The 25,268-nt window shown below is 37.0% G+C and overlaps 1 protein-coding gene across 2 annotated transcripts in view; it reads left to right on the forward strand.

Annotated features, from left to right (window-relative positions):
* Positions 1-25,268, forward strand: part of CHRM3 (cholinergic receptor muscarinic 3) — a 532,687-nt gene that overhangs the window by 284,340 nt on the left and 223,079 nt on the right. For both annotated transcript variants that reach the window (XM_032137624.2, XM_032137625.2), the window contains one exon: positions 766-868. The gene's annotated coding sequence lies outside the window, so the exon portion shown is untranslated. The remainder of the gene's footprint in view (positions 1-765; positions 869-25,268) is intronic.

Raw genomic sequence — 25,268 nt, forward strand, 5'->3', positions numbered from 1 at the left:
TTTTTTTGTGCTGATATAACAAAATACCACAGACTGGGTAATTCACAATCAACAGACATTTATTGCCTTGCAATTTTGGGGGCTGGGAAGTCTAAGATGAAGGCACCAGTATCTGGCCTTCTTGCTGAGTCACCACAAAGCAGAAAAATGCTGTGTCTTCACATGGCAGAAGGCAGAAAAGCAAAAGAGGAAAAGAGGAGAAGGGAGACACAGTCAACGTTTTGTACAGCATTCTCCCACCCATGAGGTCACAGCCCTCATAGCTTAATCACCTCTTAAAGGTCCCACCTCTTACTACTGTGACACTGGCAATTACATTGCAGTATGAGTTTTGAAAAGGACAGTCATTCTATACAAAACTATAGCAGCTTTATATCAACCTAATAATATAAATGTCTGTATGTTATGTGTACATATTTTTGGGGAAGCTTATAAAATACTGCCAATTATTGGAAGTTTCTAACTGAGGGCAGGTGACCATATGACAGAAACCATAAGCTGAGGCATTTGTGTTGAACAGGAGGTTACAGCATCTCATTGTTTCCCCAGTAACTGCTGTGGATCGCTCCCTCAGCGGGATACTAAGAGGTGTCATAGAATAAAAGAATATCTTGATGAAGTATATTTGGAAATGCTGGGATAAATCTCCATTTTCTAAATATATCATGTAATTAATATTCTATCTCACAATTCAGTGATCTGAGTGTACTACTTGTTGTTCTTTTATCTTATTTTAAACTTACCCCTTCCCTGTTTCATTTTTAGCTTTTGCTGTGGCGTGACACCTGGTCTCTTTCTAGAAGGAAAGTTCAACAAACAGCACAGTTCTGGACACATTGTATTTGTTTGATGCTCCTACCTGGAACAGGTATGTAAAACCTCCAATACATGATTACTGACACTTTTGAATCATAACTATGGATGTATGCTCATTCCTGTGGATTACCGAGAATGGAATCTGCTCTGAACAATTAAATTCATGTGTCAGCGATGACTTTTGTCTTTTCTACTTAGAAGCATGTGTTTATATTTTGGCATCTACAACTCCTGAAGACTACTTCATTATCTTGGTTATGTGATAAGCTCAAATTAAGAATATAGCCATTCAAAGAGAGAGGAGAAAGTCTACACTTATATGGTTCTGAAAATAATAAGATTTATCCAAAAATCTATGGAAATCAAATGATGAAATATGACTGATACTCTGGTATAAGTGTAGTATCTGTAGTCCAAAATTCTTACAGAAAAATATCGACTTCTTTCCCCTCCCCAGATTAGTCCAGGCTTAAAGGAAACTGTGTAACAACTCACAGGATAAAAATGACTACATAATGTGAATTAATTAATAGAATTAGCTCAATTAATTGACTACTCAAACACTAAGATTTTGTGACAGTTATTCCCTTCATGTATGCCAACATAAATATTACATAAAAACAAAAATATGCTGTTTGATAATATTAATGTTTAATGAATTCTCTTGAAGGATATTCTGAAAGTAGATTCTCACTATATATAAATATGTCAGCCTGTAACTTCTGTCTAATTCAGACTTACTTGAAAGAGCACTGTTTGTGAGTATGTAACATAGATAGGTAGATGGATAGATAGATAGATAGATAGATAGATAGAGACATAGGTATCTCACGACACCTATTACATAATATATGCATGTGTGTGTGTTTGTATATATAGTTTGCAATGACTAAGGGATACTTTATTACAAGATTGATTGCTTACTTGTATACAACTTTTTAAAATATTAATAGAAATATAGCAGGCTTGTTGAAATACTTGTAAATATTTGGAAAAGTGCCCCATAAATTCTATTTTCAACAGGAAAACTACATAACAACGCACCTGCCTCTGCCTCCTCCCCCACCCCCATAAAAAGTATGTTGAAAATGAAGTTTGGGAAATTGGGAAGTAGCACAGAGGACAATTAATCAGGTGTGAGCTCAAGACCTAACTCTACTACTTAACAATGGCCTTGGGAAGGTTTCTGTACTTCCTTGGGAAGTGCGTTATTATTTAAATCTGAACAGGAGGGAGGGAGAATGAGAGAGAGTAGATAAATTCACCTCAAATTGCAATGTCCCAAATGTACCAGGTCATGTTTATTCTTAGAGATGTATGAAGTAATTAACGGATGTGTTTCTAAGATTTTCCAAAGAGTTTTACTTTTACATTCTGTGAGAGTCTGAAATCCATGATTAGAGATTAATGTCCCTGATTTAAGGCAGAAATTGCAACTGGTCATCTACTTGTCAGATCCACCTTCGTTCGTTTATTTTATTATTTATTTTGGGCCTACACAAATTTGTACACACGATAACTAAGAAATTGCCAAATCAAAAAATCAGGACAGTTCACATAAAAATCTGGATTCCCAGTCTTCTCTTTCTCTGTAAATGGTCCGAAATTCTTCCTCTTAATTTCTGCGTCTAACCCATCCAGTCCTTCACAGTCCGTTCTGAGCCCATAGGTCTCAGCCTTCACTTTGAAGAGATACTGGTTCTCTGGCTTCACTGCAGAATATTAAATCAACACCTCTCAGGGTGGACCGCGGGCTTCAGAATTTTTTAAAGTTCCTCAAATTATTCCATTGTGCAGCCACTGCCCTAATACCTTCCCTTCTCTTTGTGTAAAAACATCCCCGAGTCCAAGTCACATTCATCACTTCCTCATCTCACCACTCTTCTCTGATAGTCCCTAAATTATCTTATTTCTATTCTTGTCCTGTTCAATCCATGCTTCATCCAATAGCCAGAGTAATTGTCTTTATAGAAAATATCTGATTGACTCCTGCTTCACCATCTTCAATAATAATAGTAGTAATAATAATAATTTAGGGTGATCATTTATACTTAGGTTGAATGAAGAATCTGACTTCAGTCTTTGTTGAAGAATTGAGTCATTGAAGCATTAAATTTTAGGAGCAAATGGAAGAAGACTACAAAAGCTGTAGCAGTACCTTCTGCTTGGTCTTCTCCTCCCAGAAGTGACCCATAGTGATCCTTAGGCCAAAAGTAATTCACAAGTATAGAAATGACAGACATTGCTTACCTACCCCACAGATTGCCACCTAATCAGGGTCCTGATTGCACCTTACGTAGGATCAAAGGGATGTTGTAATTTAATAGTGACACTATGATAAGATTAATTTTATGTTACAGCTACCAAAGTGTATTAAATGTCTCTCCTTCCTAAGTTGCATGATTCAGCCAACAAAATTTGATACGGGTGAATTTTTACGCAGAATAACAGAATTTGGTGTGTGTGTGTATGTGTGTGTGGTTGGAGTGCTTATAACTGAGGTCTTTTCTCCTGCTCAGACATGTAGATGACCTTCCTTCCCACTAAGTAATAACATTTTATTTGAACTGTGGAGGAGACTTTCTTTTTTCTCCTAAGTGACCTTATAAACCATTTGTGTTAGTTCGTTTTCATGCTGTGATTAAGACATACCCAAGACTGGGAAGAAAAAGGGGTTTAATTAGACTTACAATTCCACATGGCTGGGGAGACCTCAAATCATGGTGGGAGGTGAAAGGCACTTCTTACATGGCAACAGCCAGAGAAAAATGTGGAGGAAGCAAAAGCAGAAACCCTTGATAAACCCATCAGATCTCGTGAGACTTATTTACTATCACAACAATAGCATGGGAATGACCAGCCCCCATGATTCCATTACCTCCCCCTGGGTCCCTCCCACAAGACGTGGGAATTCTGGGAGATATGATTCAAATTGAGATTTGGGTGGGGACATAGCCAAACCATATCACCATTGTTTTAGCCACTGAAATCTTTACTGTAGACTCATGCACGTGGTTACATTTCCCATTGGAAGGGAAGAAGATAGGGTGTCATACGAAAGTTTTCTTCAGAAAAGATACCTTTGGAGGTATTTTAATTGGGATTTATAAAGACATTGATAAATTCAAACCACATTGAAGCTAAGTGGAAATTTGGGTCTGTGCCAACATCCGTGGTGCATGGCACAATCACTATTTTATCCTGTCTTCAACATGAAACCATCAGTATACACTATCAGTGTAAAAATGATCAGTGAAACACTATAAAAAAGATCAAGCCCCTGTGTTTAAAAACGTAGCTAAAAACATGTATATGACATTCAAGTAACTGAGACCAATAAAGACGTTATAAATTAGTCTGGGTACAGTGGCTCATGCTTGTAACCCCAGCACTTTGGGAGGCCAAGGCGGGAGATTCAGTTGAGACCAGGAATTGAGACCAGCCTGAGCTGAACGTGGTGACATCCTGTCTCTACACAAAAGAAATTTAAAAATTAGCCTGGTGTGGTGGTGCACACCTGTAGTCCTAAATACTTGGGAGTCTGAGGTGGGAGGATGGCTGGAGCCCAGGAGTTTAAGATGACAGCGAGCTATGATCATGCCACTGCACTCCAGCCTGGGAGCAATAACTGGTCTCAAAAAAAAAAAAAAAAAAAAAAACCAGATGTTATAAGGTGTTGAATCAACATGTGAGTCATGGTTACCTTCTTTATTCTAAATTATTTTCATCAGCAAAGCTAAAGTGTGTTTGCAGATCTAATTTATCCAAATAATATGCCCGTGCAGAGCTATTCTGTGTTTAAAAAAACAGTTGATCTTTTAAGCTTCCTCTTAAATATTTATTTTGGGATAAAAATCGGGGCCAAAATACAGAGACACACAAACATACACACACTGAGCATCTCTAGAGGCACATTAAGGAACAGTGTTTATTAATGAGATGTCTTTGTGTTTCCTTTTGGGATCAAGATGGACTGGCCTTGTGTACAATTCTTCTCCTTCGTGAATAGAGCTATAATGAGGTCACAGATTCCTTTCATGCCATTTTAGGAATTTCTTTGAAAGGATTCAGGCAGCGATGTCCCTTATATGTTAGAGTTGTACATTAGTACAGGCAAAGCTTTTCAACTAATGTAAAGCACCATTTTTTTCTCTAAATTCCTTATATTCTTGAATGTCTGGGTTCAGAATAAAGGAAAATTAAAATCTCTGAAAAATCCATCATTTTGCCACTACGTGGAAGAGCTATTGGGAGAGACATTAATAGTATCTGAAATTAACCTTGGATTAAGCTTACTTCATCTTGAATTTTCTACTACTTGTTTTATTTGCTATTAACTCCCTTTAATCAGAGAGTTTCCCTAAAACTGACATGCCATTGGTTAGGATTGATTTAAAAAAAAAACTGACGTAAAATATAAATATGCCCTCTGTTTATTATATGGCAGATACAACATGGACACTTCGTAATTTTGAGTTGATTGTTAAGATTTGTATTATTTTATGTTAATACAACAAATGCTTCAAAAATATATATTTGTTAATGTCTACTTACTGTTATAGCAAATTTTTTTTGTATCTGTTATTTCTCTGGCACCTTTTATTGACTTTTTGTTTTTAATTGACACATCATAATTGTACATATTTATGGGGGTAAAGTGTGATGTTTGGATACATGTGTACATTGTATAAAAATTTAATTAGGCTATTTAGCATATCATGTCACCTCATTTATTTGCGGTAAGAACATTCAACATCCTCTCTTCTAGCTACTTTGAAATAGACAATACAGTATTGTTAACCACAGTCACCCTGCTGTGTTATAGAACATCAAGACTTATTCCCCCTTTTTAAGTGTTACTTTGCACACGTTGACCAATGTATTGACTTTTGGGTGTGATTATTTTGGAACAAAAGATGTATTCTCCCAACATCCTCAATGCTTAGGCCATATTAGACTTCGGTAAATATTTGTGGAATGAGTAAATGAATAATTCATATCCAATGCATTTTTATTTTAAACACAAGCAGATGAAATTATACCAAAGCTAGGAAGTGACTTAACCAATGAACTAGATACATGAAGTAATGAGCAATAAAAATGGTAATTCATCAGATTAGAAGACCATATCTGGTGTGCTCTGCTGAAGCAGAGAGAGACATCGTTTTTAAAGGATTTGGACAAAGGCAAAGGGCCAGAATAGCTAATACTTTTATTAGCAGCTCATCTAGATTTTATTCAGGCATAACTGCCCAAACCTTTTCTTTTCACCATTACTTTCATCTTTAAAGTCTTTTTTACTTTTTTCTGCCATATTAAGGAGATGTGCTAGGTCTAAAGATACCTAATTGAGGCCTCTTTTCTCTAACAACTTTGCTAGAGTCATGTGGACAAACATTAAGAGATAAAATTCGACAGCATCTCTGCAAACTCTAGTCTGGTATAGAAACAGCTCTACTTGTGAACAACTGAATAGCTTCTGAAGTTATCCAGTCAGGTAGTATATTACCTAAGTAAACTTTCTAAGAAGCATTTGGATCATTCTCTTGCCTCTATTTTTCTATGAAATCTCTGACTTTTCTTGGCAAAGCTTAAACCCAGATAAAGATGATATGCTATATATTGCTTCACTTTTGCATTTTAGAAAAAAAAAAGATGGTCCATAGCAATAGGATGATCTTAGCAATAATAATAAGCTTTTCACATGTCAAATTATTTTTCTCAGCAATTGTGAAATTTCACTTTGAAGTTAAATTACATTCTCCAGTATAACAACATACTGTGCCTCAGGGAATAAGTAATTCATGTATTTAGGATTCCTAACCCATATTCCCATATGGGGAAGATTTTTTAAACAAACCAATTTTTTACCAGAATAAAACCATGGGTGGTTCAGTGGTAGAATTCATGCCTGCCACCACAGAACAATTAAGTAAGTTGTTTCCCCTTTAATCTGCTTGACTAATTTGCTGTTACAGGGCACTGCTATGGCCTAGTCCCTGGGTGAGTCCCCTAACAGGTATTGATGCAGACTTTCTGGCATGCACAGGACAGTCCCCTACAACAAAGAATTAACCAGACCCAAATGTCTCAGGGATTGCCTTAAGGATGATACTGGGTAATCCCTGAAAGTTTACAAATGCAAATAAGAAAGGAAGGTGTATGGGCTGGGCACAGTGGCTCACGCCTGTAATCTCAGGACTTTGGGAAGCTGAGGAGTGCGGATCACTTGAGGTCAGGAGTTCGAGACCAGGCTGGGCAACATGGCGAAACCCCATCTCTACTAAAAAATGCAAAAAAATTAGCCGGGCATGTTGGCGCTAGAACCTGAGAAGCGGAGGTTGCAGTTAGCTGAGATCATGCCACTGTACTACAGCCTGGGCAACAGAGTGAGATTCCATCTCAAAAAAAAAAAGAAAGGAAGGAGAGAGAGGAAAGAAGAAAGAAAGAGGAAAGAAAGAAGAAGAGGAAGAGGAAGAAGAAGAGAAGGAAGGAAGGAAGGAAGGAGAAGGAAAGAAAGAGAAAGAAAGAAAGAGAAAGAGAAAAAAGGAAAGAAAGAAAAGAGAAGAGAAAGGAAAGAAAAGAGAAGAAAAAGGAAAGAAAAGAAAAGAGAGGATGGCATATGGAGAGAGGATGAGAATTTTCTGGGACAGTGGATGGAGAGAGTGAGATTGGAGACTGGAGGGGAAAGATAAGAATAGGGTATGTTTGTAGGTGAACCAAAAGGACCTGTGTGAGGACATGTATTTAAAAGTAAACAAAACAGAAACAAAAATAAAATCAGCAGAAAAAACCTCTCCCTTACGTCTTCTTCTGTATCCTCTCTTGCTCTAGCCCCACTCACCATGTCACTGGAATTCCTTGTTCTTTAACCTCTGCCTACCTTCTCTGATTTCACAGGGCATTTTGGCTCTAATGAATATCATGGTTCATGACACATGTAATGGCCTTGTCTTACTCTGCAACTAGGTTTCTGTTCTCCCAGCCACAGAACTCCAGCTGGGACCTGAGTGGCTCTATAATTTGAGGAAAGGTATTTAAATTCTCTGAGCTTCAGTTTCTTCATCTGTAAAAGTAAAAATAGTCATATATTCTTCCCGGGAGTTTTGTGAGGAATAAATGAGTATCTACCACAAAGCAAGTACTTCTTAAATATCATATTATCTCCCTAGTTCACTATTAGTGGCAATTCATTGGTTTTCTTACAAGAAAGGGGTTGTAACCCATAGTCGTTTGTATTCTGCCATGCACTTCTCCAAACATTATAGTACAAACACAGCAATAATGAAAAGTTCCTGCTCCTCTCATGCATTGGGTTGTGGTACCTCTCAAAACTGTGTTCCATACTGGGTGCAGTGGCTCACATCTGTAATCCCAGTACTTTGGGAGGCCGAGGTGAGCAGATCACCTAAGGTCAGGAATTTGAGACCAGCCTGGCCAACATAGTGAAACCCCATCTGTACTAAAAATACAAAATTAGCTGGGTATGGTGGTGTGCACTTGTAGTCCCAGCTACACGGGAGGCTGAGGCAGGAGAATTGCTTAAACCCAGGAGGTGGAGGTTGCAGTGAGCTGAGATCATGCCATTGCATGCCAGCCTGGGCAACAGAGCAAGACTCCATCTCAAAACAAACAAAAAATAAAAACAAAAAACAAAAAAAAACTGTGTTCTGTCGTTGACTCCCTGTCACTGCCTCCTGCCATTGTTGCCTTCTCATCTCAACTGAATGATGGGCAACAGAGCAAGACTCCATTGCAAAACAAACAAACAAACAAAAGACAAAAACAAAAACAAACAAACAAAAAAACTGTGCTCTTTCGTTGACTCCGCATCACTGCCTCCTGCCACTGTTGCCTTCTCATCTCAACTGAATGATTCTATAATTTTTTTAAAAATGGACTTCCTGTTACTCACTACCTTAAAAACTCTTGATTCCATGGTGTCTATAGGCGCTTTGTTCTACAAACTTATCATAAAACAGCGGAGTTTCTATGGGAGTTCATCTGAAGCTGTTCCCTTCTGTGAATCCTATGTTCCACTGTTCCAGTATTTTATGATTATCTGGGAATTATCTAAACAGTATACTTGCATGTGCTGCTCATCCTGCCTGGACTACAAGGAACCCTCTTTCCTGGGAAGTTGGTGTTCACCTTCAAGACTCAGATCCAGTGTCACCTGTTCAGTGATGCCTATCCCTCCTTCTGCTCAACCTTCCCTGGGCAGAGTTAAAAGTTCTCCAAGTTTTCCATGTTTTTCCCCAGAGCCCTTCCTTCATATTTACACAGAATTCACCACTCTGCACTATATCAATTTCATTTATTGCTACTCCTCAGACTGCGAGTTCCTCGAGGACTGGAATCCCCACCATATTCATCCAAGTACTGTGTCCCTAATGGCAGTGCGAAGTGGTCACTGAATAAATGCTTTCTTGTTGAATTTTAACGGATCCATGAATTTCTTGATTTATCATCATTTTACAGCTAGGGAAATTATACAATCAACTAATTTGCTCCACATTCTGGAGTATTCAGAAAGATCAGCAGAGAGTTTCATTAACTTGAACTGCTACTGACTGCCCCATTCACCTGTTGGAAGAAAGTTCAAACAGAGAAAAATGTAATATATCTGCTTCCTAAGATTTTAATAGCTTTAATAACAGGGAATGGCATTCAATTTACTTCATATTATTAACATACGTGCTTAAAAATGTATGGTGCTCTCAAGAAAAATAGCTATTACTTAATGTCAGATGTTATCCATTCATTCAATATGTATTGATTGTCTTAATATATGCACGATTATGTATTACATTATTATTTTATTGATACTGTATTTTAATAATAATATAATAATATGCTTGGAAAAATAATAAAATAGTAGCTATGTCCTCTGATATCCAAGAATAATTGATCCATTTTTACTAAGAATATTTGTACAAGTTTTATATTTGATTTATCACTTTAGTTTATTTGTTAATAACTCATTTTAATGGCAGCCCATGCCACTTTTGTAACTCTGGTGCTGGTTCAGAGGTTATTCATTAGTATGATTTATAAGTGATGATATTCCAGGGCAATATGATGTAGTATTGCTAATCCATCGTTATTTATCAGAGCATCATGGTCTTTCAATATGAATTAGATCATATTGATAGTACTTAGAAATACTAAAATTAATCATTAACTTACTGCATAGTTAATTCCATTCTTTTTAAGTTTCAAACATTGAACAAATTTAACAAATTTGCCATATGTACATTATGAGATCATAAAAACGTGCCTTTATTAATATAAATGTGACATATTTTAACCAGGGACAGTTAAGAAAATATTCATTAGAGTTTACAAACATAGCTACGTGCTGCATAATGATGCTTCAGTCAAAGGCAGACCACAATACAACAGTGCTCCCATAACATAATAACTCCATATATTTACCCTACTGTTTCTATGTTCAGATATGTTTAGATAGCACAAATATCATTGTGTTACAATTGCCTGCAATACTCAGTATAGTAATATGTTGCATAGGTTTGTAGCCTAGGAACAATGGGCTATCCCATATAACCTAGGTATGTAGTAAACTATGCCATCTAGGTTTGTGTGAGTACCCTCTATGATGTCCACACAATAATGAAATTACCTAATGACACATTTCTTAGAACATGTTAATGTCACTAAGTGATGCATGGATGTATGTTCTTACCACCATCAAATACGACTGCTCTTAAATGTGTCATCAACACTGATGTTTCACATTAATACACAAAACTGCTCTTAAGGTAGTTGCCAGCCTGAAAAAAATTGGGAGTTTTGATACTTTGTTACTTTTTCTTTTAACATATTGCAAGGTTTTTCACTGATCTATTTGCAGAAGGAAAAAAATATAATGTACACATATACATACACATGTATTATATATAACACACATGCACATATATATTTTATAATCTATTATTAAATAATATATAATACATATATACACATATATATGTATATGTGGGTATTTTATATATATGTACATATAGATATTTGTGTGTGTTTGTGTGTGTGTATATATATAGTCCCATTAATTTAAAAGCATTTTTTTGGGTTTTACATATATAAATATAAATGTGTATATAAATATATTTACATACATATTTATAAATATATTATATTATATATTATATTATTCAATATAATATAATATATAATATATGTTTAATACAATATATAATATTTACATATATTCCCATTTATTTGTATATTATATTATACATTACTCGGTATAATATATAATATATATAATATATTACTCAGTGTAATATATAATATTATATATAATATATTACTCGGTGTAATATATAATATATATAATATATTACTTGGTGTAATATATAATATAAAGTATGTATAAATAATATAAATTTCTAAATTATTTTAAGTCATTTTGTATTCTTAGGATAGTTAAACTTGCCCTGCAATCTTATTTATTTCCTTGCTTTTCGTATACAATGAAAGTGTATATGACTTTGGCTGCAGTATTATGATAAATTCGCCATTGATTAAGTCATAATTAAAGATTGCTATTCAAAGATTCAAAAATTAAAGATAGTAATTAAAATATACTACCTTCTTTCTAATACAATACTACTACATTTATTTACAAATTCTCTAACCCTTTCTGTGGGAGTTTTAAATAACAATTAGGGTAAAAATGTGATTTGTTTTAATGTTAATAATCACTAATCTTTTTGTTGAAAAATATAGGATGAGATTTTTCTCAGTTTACTTTTTTCAGAGAAGGATTCTATATTGAAATGTCAAAAATGTAAGATGCAGGAGGATAAGGAACCAATTGTTGCCTTAGCTTTGAGTACTTCCTTTGTGCATGCAGAAAGACTTACATTCAAATTTAGGCTATCTAAATGTTGCTTGCATAAAGGAATGAAAAAATGAGTAAAAGTATACATTTCTCTGAAGTATTTTTTAAAAAGAGTTAAAAGGATTACAAAATAACAGGGTTTATGAAACAGATTTTTAATATTGCTGCACATTAGAAAACATAACAGTTATGCCTCAAATGTATTCAACTTATGTTGGAGGAGGGATTTCCTTTACTTCCACAACTTTGCACTATGTCTTCAAAAGTTTGCTTTCTCTTTCTCAGAGATCCTAACAGCGGGACATCTATTGACTGCATATTCTGTGCCAAACATTCTTTTAGGCATTGATGCTAACACAGCAAATAAAACGGAAAAGCCTGTGCCTTTGTGGAGGTTATATTCTGGTAGAGGAAGGTGGAAAGTACTAGGATACACATGTAGATATTCAGTGTCCAGGGTAAGGATTTCCGTCAGCAGCTGTCCAATTAGGGGAGATTTGGGAATATTCCATGTTATTTTATGTCAATTCAAAGCCTGGGAAGAGGCAAGATTGCCCAGGGAGAGCACATGGAGTGAGAAGAGATAAGAACCCTAGGACTGTCCGTGCTTCTGAGCCCATAACGTCCCAGAACACACTTAAAGGATCACTTGACACTAAAACAGAGAGAGAGAGAGAGAGACAGAGAGACAGAGTTTTTGGGTGGAATTCTCCTTTTCTTCAAAGGCAATACATTCTCCTTCTGCCATACCATCCAAAATTTCATGGATTCACATTTCAATGTATTTCTCCAACTTTGTATTAGAGCAAGTTTTTGGAGATATAATACTTGAAATTTCTTTTCTTTTCTTTTCTTTTCTTTTCTTTCATTTCATTTCATTTCATTTCATTTATTATTTTATTTTATTATTTTATTTTATTATTTTATTTTATTTTATATTTTATTTTATTTTATTTTATTATTTTATTTTATTTTATTTTATTTATTTTATTTTATTTTATTTTATTTTATTTTATTTTATTATTTTATTTTATTTATTTTATTTTATTATTTTATTTTATTTTATTTTATTTATTTTATTTTATTTTATTTTTGAGACAGAGTCTCTCTGTCACCAGGCTGGAATGCAGTGACAGGATCTCAACTCACTGCAACCTCTGCCTCCCAGGTTCAAGCAATTCTCCTGCCTCAGTATCCCTAGTAGCTGGGACTACAGGTGTGCACCACCATGCCAGCTGATTTTTAAATTTAATTTTAGTTTTTTAATAGAGACGGGGTTTCACCATGTTGGCCAGGATGGTCTCAATCCCCTGACCTTGTGATCCGCCCGCCATAGCCTCCCAAAGTGCTGGGATTACAGGTGTGAGCCACTGCGCCCGGCCCTGAAATTTCTAAATTAATCCCAGCTAGGCAAAATAACCACCAAGAAAAGGGGCTACATTAACATAAATTGAGCATATTTAACACAAAAGTACTTTCTCATCTTAAGAAAAAAAATTACTTAAAAATAGGACTATATTTGTCAAAATTTACCCCTTGTATGGAAATTCACAATAATTTTCTTCTCTGCTTGGGAAAAGATCATCATTTAAAAGAGCTGCATATGGTTGTTTTTGTTAGTATTCCAAGAAATTCAGGATGTTTGTGTGATATGTAGTGGCTGAAAAATTATATGTATATATATATTTCTCATTCATCTGCTTGTAACAAAGTACCTAAATGTATATATAGTGATCTGAGGAGACAGGACTCCAGTGGGTTAATGAGAAATGGCAAAGGATTTGAGGTTGAAGTGATGTTGATGTTTGGACCCCAGCTGAGGGTAGCAGAATAGCAGACACCTTTGGTTAGCTGTGACCATTAGCTATTGGTCTCTAGGCTGGACCAAGGGAAGCAAAGACCTTATATCACTCAGGAAATTTTGCTGGACTCTAATGGGAGGCGTCATGAGCTGAGCTCTTCCTGCTGCTGAGGGAATCCAGGAGTAGTCCCATTCAGGTCACCAGACCTCCATGGTCACAGAGTGAGAGCTGGGCAGTGATGGGCTTCAAGGGCAAATTTAAGATTTTCAGGAAGCAGCTGGCTTTTATTTGAAACTTTCAGGATCCCCCTCAGACTTATAAAAAGAGATACTGGTAAGTGCAGTGAAGAACTTGCAATGGTTGGGTTGTGAGAGTAATTTTCACAAATATTATGGTTCTGCCTTTGTGTTTGCTCAAAGAATTTTACCTCTCTCAACATGTTGTTAGAACATTTTCCTGATTCCTACAAAAAAAAGGAAGAAAATATTTTAAAGGTCAGAAGCTACAAGCTTCTCATCATTTAGCCAAGACACATTGATAATATAGTCTATGTATTCAGTTTAAACAAAATGTCAACTTGTGAGAGTAATTATCAAGCTGTTACCTGAAGACAGATTAGAATTATATGAAGCCATGGCCCTCACGCCTATCTGGAGATCTTATCATATAGTTATTCATCAATTTCTAAATGTTATATATTGTTCCTACAGAGAAACAGTCACTCATAATTTTAAATGAACTCTTAATGTTTTATGTGTTATTAACCTTTTTTTCCTCAGTCGTGCTAATGTCTCCTAATTTAGATATATACATAAATAGTGAATTAAATGTCTGTCTCCATATTTTGATGTGAAATAGGATGTCTGCTTTAGACTCAAGGCTTACAAGCTCCAAAGGACCCACCATTTGAGAATCCCCCCTAAAGACTAAGTGTCTGGAAAGATCAACTGTGAAGTCATGAAATCAAAGAGTACTTATTTTAGTGTTTTGACAAGGATCCTGGGGCAAGAGACCCCAGGGGATGATCTCAAAATGAATTAGCGATTTTAAATGTCACCAGTGTCTTACATCAGTTTCCTTGAGACTCCTTTCCAGAAATCTACTCCAGTTTCCTTCCTCCGCATCTAAGAAGGGGTCTTGCTCTTAGGCATCTTGAGCAAAACAGTCATATCTTCCAGATAAATAGTAAGAGGCTGGTATCAGTCAGGCCAGGAGATACATTTAGGCATGTGTTTTTTGAAGGACCTGGCCTTGTTCATGATGATACACTTCATCTTCCTGTGAACTTTGTATATGGGTGTACCAGGCTTTTTGATGGGGCAGAGTATCTATAAAGTTTACATGAATTAAGGTCCAAGAATCAACACATTGGAGTTTAAATCTGCTCAGAGAAGATTTCTGTATCAAAAATAATTAAAAATCTGTGGTTTGTTATTTTTTTAAATGAACTCTCCTTGAGTAAGAAATAGCAGCTGAGGTTAAAGAAGGGACTGTGTGTCTCACTGTTTTGAAATATTGTCATCTATTTTCAAAAATAACATGAAAGGACCACAAGGTAATCCTGCTGTTATACTCAAACCTGATTAGACTCTAATGAGTAAATTGGTTCCATTACTCAAGAGGAACATGGACAATTTGAAGAGGGTTTGCAGGATAATCACGAAAATTAATAACCTAACAAAAGGCAGGAAAAGTTATGAAAACTGAAGTGCTTGCCAATAGGAAATTCAATGATCTTTGAACTCAGGAAGAGCTACTTGAGAGAAGATGCTAGTCCCGTTTGTTCTTCCTGTAAGGAAAAAAACAGACAGCAACCACCAATGTAAAGGCTTTACACTGGAGAAAGGAAACAGTTTCTCCATGGTGAAACTTGGGAAATTGCAGGAGTGAGACCTAAAGAAAATTGTAGCATTTAATTGTTCAAAGGACCTGGCTAAAGAGAAGACAGATTTTTTCATCTGTTTGTTTTGGCTTCAGTACATTCTGACCTTATGTTGATTCTTTAATTTTTCCAACAGTTTCTATGAATTTTGTTCATGTACTTTGTAAATGTACATCTTAAGTGCATTTAGGAGTAAGAAACCAGATCACGTGCAGTGTTTGTATCCCTGCTCTGTGTTCATGCACGCCTGTGCTTCCTCTATATTTTCTTCACACTGCTTTGAAGGAGAAGTATGGTGATTGTTACCCTTGGCTCTCTACAAAATCATGGCTACACAGTTCAAAGTAGACTCTCTCTATCCCCTTTTTGTTCATGAGGTTCTAGTAATTCTTAGACTCTTCAGAGTATCATGGTCTGAATTTTGAAACTCCCCAAATTTCTGCATTAAAGCCCCAATCCCCAATGTGACCGTATTTGGAGATATGAATTTTAGGAGGTAATAAAGCATGAATGAGGCCATAAGGGTAGGATCTCTCTCTCTCTCTTCTCATGCAAAGACCATGTGAGAAGGTGGCATTCTGCAAGCCAAGGAAGAGAGCCTTAACCAGAAACCAAATTGGCCAAAATCTTGGTCTTGAACTTCCCAGCCTCTAGAACTCTGAAAAATAAATGGCTGTTGTTTAAGGCATCCAGTGGCATTTTGTTATGGCAGCCCAAGCAGACTAATATGTAGAGGCAAGTTTGCTTCTTGACTGTCATAATTCTATTATTTTTGAATCGGTTTAATTAGAAGAAACCTTAGAAATTGGATAGCCTTTCCTTGTAATTGTCTCTGTAGAGGTGAGAGGTGGGAAAACCCAAGATAGTGGGGGCAAGCTGAGGGTGGTAGGAAAGGCTGAGGTCAGCCCATAGTTTGACCATGTCTTATTAGAGTGAAAAGACACTTTGGATATGCCATACAAGTGAAATGCAGAAATATCCTTTAATTTGGATTCATTTAATGCTTTGGTGATATTAGATTAGGAGATAAATGTATAGGGTTTCCTTCAATTTCATACCTGATAGGGCTTATTTTTCCAATATGAATAAAAGATATGTTAGCCTCTGGCTAATATATGAATGACAGAAAACCATATTTCAGAAAGATGATTTCTAATCCCTTTTCACATAGCAATAATTCATCTATTAGATACTGTGTACTGGGGTGCCGCGAGCATTATGCTGTTTGTATGATACGCAGGCTTCAGACCATTAGATATCTATGGAGCTTAAGAGAATTAAAGACAAAAATAAGCACTCCAAAATGTATAATCTAGTTAGAGCATATTTGCATATGTCAAAAATAATTGAGCTCTTCCACCTCTCAAACTTGTTTTATTCATAAAGAATTAGATGATCGATACAAACCTAAAAACTTATGATTGTAATGAAGACAATTTCACAGTATCTTGAGACCTGAAGTCAACAATGAATGCAAGATCCTTCTCCGCCTCATTGTGAAAACACAAATCATTTGTCACAGTTTCTAGGGAGCTCATCCATTTCAGGCATATGATTATGCCTCTGCTTCCACACAGTGGCCTTGGGCAAATGAGCCTCTAAGTTCTGAATCTTTAAGACAAGGCTTAAGGTTCCAAAAAATAAGGAAAGGTCTTAGACATTATTTGGCAGAAAGTGCTTATGAAATGTGAATTCACTCTTGCATCATGGTGAATTAATATTTTTTGGCTGTTTGGTGTTATAATAGTAGAGATGATTTCCCTTCTGATTTAAAAATATTGTATTTCATTTTTACCTTAAGGATCAGAGCTTAAAAATCAAAGGGATTAAAATGTTCCATTCCCTTGCCTATTAGTGAGCATATGAAAATTGAGTTGAATAAAAATTGAGTCATCTTTTGTATTTTAAGATAAACAATATCCTAAAATTATCACACTAATCTTAATCTGCATTTTCAATATAAACAAAAATCAGTATCTTTTATTTTAAAATATTAATAATATGTACAGATTGTTTTAATACAGACTACACTTTTATTTTTATCAGTCTTTTTTTTTTTAACCTTGTAGAGTCGTGTATTTATTTTTCATTGGTGTCTATGCTGCAGACCAAAAAAGGAACCATAGAAATGATGCAAGGAAAGATGGAACTGATTATTGAAATGTTTTACTTTTTTCTGTATACAATTTTATTTTTTTGAGACGGAGTCTCGCTCTGTTGCCCAGCTGGAATGCAGTGGCGCCATCTCAGCTCACTGCAACCTCTGCCTCCCGGGTTCAAGAGATTCTCCTGCCTCAGCCTCCTGAGTAGCTGGGACTACAGGCGCATGCCACCACACCCAGCTAATTTTTTGTGTTTTTAGTAGAGATGGGGTTTCACCATGTTGGCCAAGATGGTGTCTATCTCCCGACCTCGTGATCCACCCACCTCCGCCTCCCAAAGTGCTGGGATTACAGGTGTGAGCCATTGCGCCCGGCCATACAATTTTTATACAGAAAATACCATCTTATTTTTTAATATTTTGTATCGTTTCTTACTATATACACAGTACTAACAAATTAAAATTTTATTTTGTAGATTGTTATTTAGGAAAATTTAGCTTACTGCTTAGACATGTTGGCACATTGATATTACTTGCATATTTGTTTTGCTTCACTTTCACAAGAAATCTGGGAGATCTTGAGGGGCCAGTGATTAAAACCATCCTCCTTATTTCTCTGTATTCAGCTCTAGTCATTCCCTGGAAAACAATAAAGGCTCGAGTTCAGTTTATGAGCTTCAGTGATAAAAATGCAAAGTTATGCTATAAGGAGTTTTTTAAATACTATTATATTTATATAAACTGATTTTTTCCCTTAGAGTACTCATAATTAGAGGAAAGGAAAAGGAAAGGAAACTCAGTTAAACAATCGTTTTTAAGAGCCAGAAAAAAAAATTTTCATTAGTTTTGAAATATTGCTGGTTTGCTATTCTATAATGAGATTTTGAAATAGACGTACACAGTTATTTAACTTTACTTGTTTGGGGAATACGCTCAAAAGTTTGCACAATTCATGTGCACTAAGTACTTCAAAAGTATTTATCTTGATTTTTTCCCTTTGTTTTAGTGAATGGATTACCTGTATATGCATTGTTATGTATAGTAGCATTACCTCTGTGTTAAACATCACCTTTTCATGTATGTACTAACATATTCTCTCCTATAACTGTTAATTACAATACAGACAACATGTAAGCCAGGGCTTGAAGTCATAAGACATGATTTCTGGTCTTAACTTTGTTGTTTGCTAAATGCCTGGCCTTGGGTGGGACATTTAACCTCCCTAAACTCCAGTTTCTGCATCATTAAGATTGAAATAATGATAGCTGTCCTATGGCTTGTCAGGATATCTTATATCAAAAATCTTATACCTGCCCTGTGACTTGCCAAGAAATCTTATATCAAGGCAAAAAGTGTTCTCTTTCATAAACTATCATGTACTATAAAAAGTGCTGCCTTTTGTAAAGTACTATAAAAATTCGTGCTGTCACCTAAGTGACAGTGTAGGTGTCTTGGCTGACGTGTGGACACTGGTGCCTTTCTCCTAGGGCTCATCACTCACCTGTCATTTTTACGTGCTTAATGGCTTAGGGTAAGATCCTTAAACTGTGTGAATTTCAACTTCCTCATCTTTAAAATGAGACTTATGAAAACACCCACTTCCCAGGGCCAAAGTACAGTTTGAACAATAAAATACATGGAAAGCACCTACAGATGAGCCTGACAGGTAGCCAGCATTAAATAAATAATTAATATTATCTCCTTTAAAGTACACAGATTCAATAGCATACTGGCACATTTATGTAGCTGGCATTTGTGCAGACTCAGAGTAATATGAATTATGTGTCAAAAATGTCTTTTATTTTCATCTTGATGATATTTAGTTTTTCTATTAACTGAATAATACACGTTTGCTATAAAAGCTCAGAATATACAGAGAAGCCTCAGGACAAAAACAAAAACCAGCAGTCATCTAAATAAAATCCTTTTCGTTTCCTCTAATTATGACCACTCTAAGGGAAAAAAAACTGTTCATTAATAGTACTTTAAAATTTTTTTGTAGCCCAAGGTTGGTTTTTTATCACCAAAGCTTGTTTTTCAGGGAATAGCTATAGCAAGCACAAGGAACTAAGGAAGATGATTTTAGTCACTGGCCCCTCAAAATCTCCCAGATTTCTTCTAAACGTGAAGTAAAGTAAATAAGCAAGTAATATCAATATGGCAACATGTCTGATATGGTTTGGCTGTGTCCCCAACCAAATCTCATCTTGAATTCCCACGTGTTGTGGGAGGGACCTGGCGGGAGGTAATTGAATCATGGGGGCAGGTCTTTCCCATGCTGTTCTCATGATCGTGAATGAGTCTCACAAGATCTGATGGTTTTATAAAGGCAAGTTTCCCCGCACAAGCTCTCTCTTCTCCTGCTGCTGTCCATGCCATGTGACTTGCTCCTCCTTGCCTTCCACCATGATTACGAGGCTTCCCCAACCACATGGAAGTCCAATTAAACCTTTTTCTTTTGTAAATTGCCCAGTCACTGACGAATACAATGTCAAAGCAGTAAACTACCCAAATAAAATCACCATTTAGCATGTTTCAGAAGGAAAAGCATTTGAGCAGAAAATGATATCAGGGAAAATCAAGGCTCATAGATGACAAGGATAGAAAGGAGATGGGTTTGAGTGCAGAGAAACCAGTCCCTAAGAACAGACATCCAGCAAAGGAGGAAGAATTCAAGACATGTAAGTGAGAGGGAGGCAACAGACATTTAAAACTACAGTAGTTTTAAAAAGAACTGAGAATTGCTCCACTACTCCAAGGGCTGAAGAGCTGAAACCTGTGGCCTTGCTTAGGGTAGAGTTACAGTGGTTTCCCCATTGCCTCCCATAGTATTTGGCCACTTTGCTGGCAGGATTGTTTCCAGAGTGGTTTGTAGAGAGGTCTAGAGGTACACATAGAAACCACCTTACAGTTCTTTCTTCAAAAAATAAAAGTAAAATAGGAAAGAAAACAATTCCCTGAATCATTTTCTTCATACTTGTGGCATCAAAAACCACTGTCCTGATAGATGATGAGAGAGAGCTGGCAGCATAGAAAAGTAAGGGAGGAAAGGTGACTAAATTTCATGTTTCTGGCTTTATGCAGACAGAAGGAAGAATTATTCATACGCAGGAGCAATTTTTAAAAAGAGATTCTGAGAAAGAACTGACAAGCCAAGTTTGTTAAATTCGTTTTCTAAAAACAGGCATTAAAAGGTAATTATTATTTTGTAAAAACTGTGTACCATGACAGGTATTATGAATGCTGTGATGTCTGTACTTGACATTACTACATAATTAAGACTAGATTATTTCAAATCTTGAGAAATCACTCTCCTATTTCCTTCTCAAAGGTCATTATTTCTAAGTCATTAGTCTACAAGGAAATATTAGAGTACTTGAATAGCATATAGGAAAGGAGCTTACAAGTTTAAAGCAGATTTATTCTTTAGATGCTGCAGGAATTTGATTTACAATTGTGGACCTCTCAAAAGGCAGGAGGAACATGCATATCTGATTTCTTGACATTCTAGAATTCTACTCAAACACTTCATCTACAAAGAGTGAAAGTGAATCAATTACCTTTCTCATTTTCTGGAAGTAAAATACTTAACACTGTAAGACTATTACATTGATCAGCAGTGCATAGCGTTTCAGATACAATAAATGTATTAATAACATGCTTCCAGTCAAGCATATACACTTTTGGCAAAAGTCAGTTCTTCCAAATATCAAAGGCTAATTTTCCCATGGTCACCCATAGTATCCAGCTGCTGTCTTACCGCAGAAACATTGAGTTTAATAAACGCTTACTGAAGGCCAGCCATGTGTCCTCTGAGCTCTGACCAAGGTATACAGGTGCCATCTCTCCACATGACCAGAATCTGCATTGTCTGTGTCCTTCTTGCCTCACAGACCCACTTGCACCTCAAAAGTAATAAAATAGTCTCTGAATCAATTCTTCTTGATGAGTTGACATGCAGGTATGTTCTCACAAACTTACTTCTTTCAGCGTAATTCTAAAACTGTGTATACATTTTTATTAAAACCTGGAAAGTAAAGAGTTTTAAAAAGAAGAAAAAGATGAGACCTTCATCGTTTGTCATACTGAGTCAACCACAGTTAACATATTGGCATTTTTCTTTGAAGACTTTTTTTTCTAAGTTTTTCTCACCATGATTTTAATAATATTGCATGTGTTGTTTCTGTATTCTTATTTCATGTATTAAAAGTATGTTCTGTTTTACTACATAGTTTTGTAAAACTCATTTTTGAGTAGTATTATGGACTGAGTTGTATTCCTCCAAAACACATATGTTGAAGCCTAACTCCTAGTGTGATGGTATTTGGAGAGGGGAGTTTGGGGAGGTGATTACCCTTAGATGAGGTCCGATAGGATTAGTGCCTTGCTTCAATGCCTTCTTATAAGGGATTAGAGCCCTTATAAGAAGAGATAGCTATCTCTCTTTGTCTTTTCCTTCACACTTGCACAAAGAAGAGGTCATGTGAAAATGTGTTGAGAAGGCAGCTGTATTTGCCAAGCGACGAGAACCCTCACCAGGAATTGAATGGGCTAGCATCTTGATCTTGGACTTCCCAGACTCCAGAGCTATGAGAGATAAATTTCTGTTTCTTAAGTCACCCGATCTGTAGCTTGAGCAGACTAAGACAAGTGGCTATATCATGTGTTGTTTAATTATTTCTGATTGTTCATAACAATAAAATTAGGATGTATGTCTTCATGCATAAAGTATTTTTGTGTATTCCACATTACTTCCTTTGTGTAAATTCTCAGAAGCGGAATTATTTGATAAAACATGGAAACACTGACTAAATCTTTACAAATTGGTTATAACAAATTGCATACCCAAAAGAATAAGGAAAACAAATCTCTGAAACCTAACAGCATTGAACCTGAAACTGTGACCAAAACTCTCTAAATTATTAGTTAGAATATCCGAACTATATTTGATAACAGCCTTAAGAAAATAGGGAAGAAAATTAGGTTTATTTTCTGTTGTCTTTACTTTTTTTCTAGTCTTAATTTTCATTCTACTCAGGAGGATTCATTTTCCGTCACTCTGGAAGGAAAAAGAAACCTGAATTCCTATGCCTTCAGATATTTAATTCATTTTTTTCGTGGAAGAAAGGTGATATCTGATAAACAGATCCTCATAAAAGAAGTACTAAGTAACAACTACTGGACTCTTTGCTCATCAACTTGTATACCTTTCTATTGAGATACCAGTGTTCCCTTTTATTCCGCCACTCCTGAGAACTGGGTGTGATATAATTTTAGAATCTTAGCTTTCAAAAGGATCTTGGGGCTATCAACCTCACATCCCATCTACTATATGCCATTCCCTCTATAACGTCTTCAGCAGGTATCCATTTAATGTCAGCATGAGTACATTCAGTGACAAGGAGCTCACTATTTCACAAGTCAGTCTAATTTACAGATATTCATCTTTGCCCATTGGAAAATTGCCCTAAAAAGCAAGTCCCAAACTCTGAAACTTCTATGCGTTAATGCTGGTACTGCCCTCTGACAGGATCATGAAGAACAAATCCAATTCCACTTTCACTTGATAACCCCTCAGAACTTTGAAAAGCGCTATCAAACAAGCCTTTTCCTAGGTAAACGTTATCAGTTCATCCCCTGTCCCCTACAGGATATGCCTTTAAGTCCCACTGGCATCTTAATGGGCATATTCCTGTTAGAGGCTGTCATGCACCTGTAGCCCGCAGACTCGTTTTTGGTCCTTGAGTGTTTGGGAGGAAAATTAAGAAAGATGTGTGGGGAGGGTGGAGCCAAGATGGCCGAATAGGAACAGCTCCGGTCTCCAGCTCCCAGCCCCAGCGACACAGAAGACTGGTGATTTCTGCATTTCTGCTTGAGGTACCGGTTTCATCTCACTAGGGAGTGCCTAACAGTGGCTGCAGGACAGACGGTGAAGCGCACTGTGCGCGAGCCGAAGCAGGGCGAGGCATTGCCTCACTCGGGAAGCGCAAGGGGTCAGGGAGTTCCCTTTCCTAGTCAAAGAAAGGGGAAACAGACGGCACCTGGAATATCGGGTCAGTCCCATCCTAATACTGCGCTTCTCCAACGGGCCTGGAAAACGGCACACTAGGAGATTGTGTCCCGCACCTGGCTCGGAGGGTCCTGTGCCCACGGAGTCTCGCTGATTGCTAGCACAGCAGTCTGAGATCAAGCTGCAAGGCGGCAGCGAGGCTGGGGGAGGGGCGCCCGCCATTGCCCAGGCTTGCTTAGGTAAACAAAGCAGCCAGGAAGCTCGAACTGGGTGGAGCCCACCACAGCTCAAGGAGGCCTGCCTGCCTCTGTAGGCTCCACCTCTGGGGGCAGGGCACAGACAAACAAAAACTCAGCAAAGAACCTCCACAGACTTAAATGCCCCTGTCTGACTGACAGCTTTGAAGAGAGTAGTGGTTCTCCCAGCACGCAGCTGGAGATCTGAGAACAGACAGACTGCCTCCTAAAGTGGGTCCCTCACCCCTGAGCAGCCTAACTGGGAGGCACCCCCCCAGTAGGGTCAGACTGACACCTCATTCAACCGGGTACTCCTCTGAGACAAAACTTTCAGAGGAACTATCAGACAGCTGAATTTGTGGTCTCACGAAAATCCGCTGTTCTGCAGCCACCGCTGCTGACACCCAGCCAAACAGGGTCTGGAGGGGACCTCTAGTAAACTCCAACAGACCTGCAGCTGAGGGTCCTGTCTGGTAGAAGGAAAACTAACAAACAGAAAGGACTTCAACACCAAAAACCCATCTGTACATCACCATCACCAAAGACAAAAAGTAGTTAAAACCGCAAAGATGGGGAAAAAACAGAGCAGAAAAACTGGAAACTCTAAACAACAGAGCACCTCTCCTCCTCCAAAGGAACGCAGTTCCTCACCAGCAACGGAACAAAGCTGGATGGAGGATGACTTTGATGAGTTGAGAGAAGAAGGCTTCAGACGATCAAACTACTCTGAGCTACGAGAGGAAATTCAAAACAATAGCAAAGAAGTTAAAAACTTTGAAAAAAAATTAGAAGGATGGATAACTAGAATAACCAATGGAGAGAAGGGCTTAAAAGAGCTGATGGAGCTGAAAGCCAAGTTTCGAGAACTACGCGAAGATTGCAGAAGCCTCAGTAGCAGATGCGATCAACTGGAAGAAAGGGTATCACTGATGGAAGATGAAATGAATGAAATGAAGAGAGAAGGGAAGTTTAGAGAAAAAAGAATAAAAAGAAATGAACAAAGCCTCCAAGAAATTTGGGACTATGTGAAAAGACCAAACCTACGTCTGATTGGTGTACCTGAAAATGATGGGGAGAATGGAACCAAGTTGGAAAACACTCTGCAAGATATTATCCAGGAGAACTTCCCCAATCTAGCAAGGCAGGCCAGCATTCAGATTCAGGAAATACAGAGAACGCCACAAAGATACTCCTCGAGAAGGGCAACTCCAAGACACATAATTGTCAGATTCACCAAAGTTGAAATGAAGGAAAAAATGTTAAGGGCAGCCAGAGAGAAAGGTCGGGTTACCCACAAAGGGAAGCCCATCAGACTAACAGCTGATCTCTCAGCAGAAACTCTACAAGCCAGAAGAGAGTGGGGGCCGATATTCAACATTCTTAAAGAAAAGAATTTTCAACCCAGAATTTGCTATCCCGCCAAACTAAGCTTCATAAGTGAAGGAGAAATAAAATACTTTACAGACAAGCAAACGCTGAGTGATTTTGTCACCACCAGGCCTGCCCTAAAAGAGCTCCTGAAGGAAGCACTAAACATGGAAAGGAACAACCGGT

Source organism: Hylobates moloch, unplaced genomic scaffold (genome assembly GCF_009828535.3).
Source record: "Hylobates moloch isolate HMO894 unplaced genomic scaffold, HMol_V3 SCAFFOLD_18, whole genome shotgun sequence".
In the NCBI taxonomy this organism is placed as follows: domain Eukaryota; kingdom Metazoa; phylum Chordata; class Mammalia; order Primates; family Hylobatidae; genus Hylobates; species Hylobates moloch.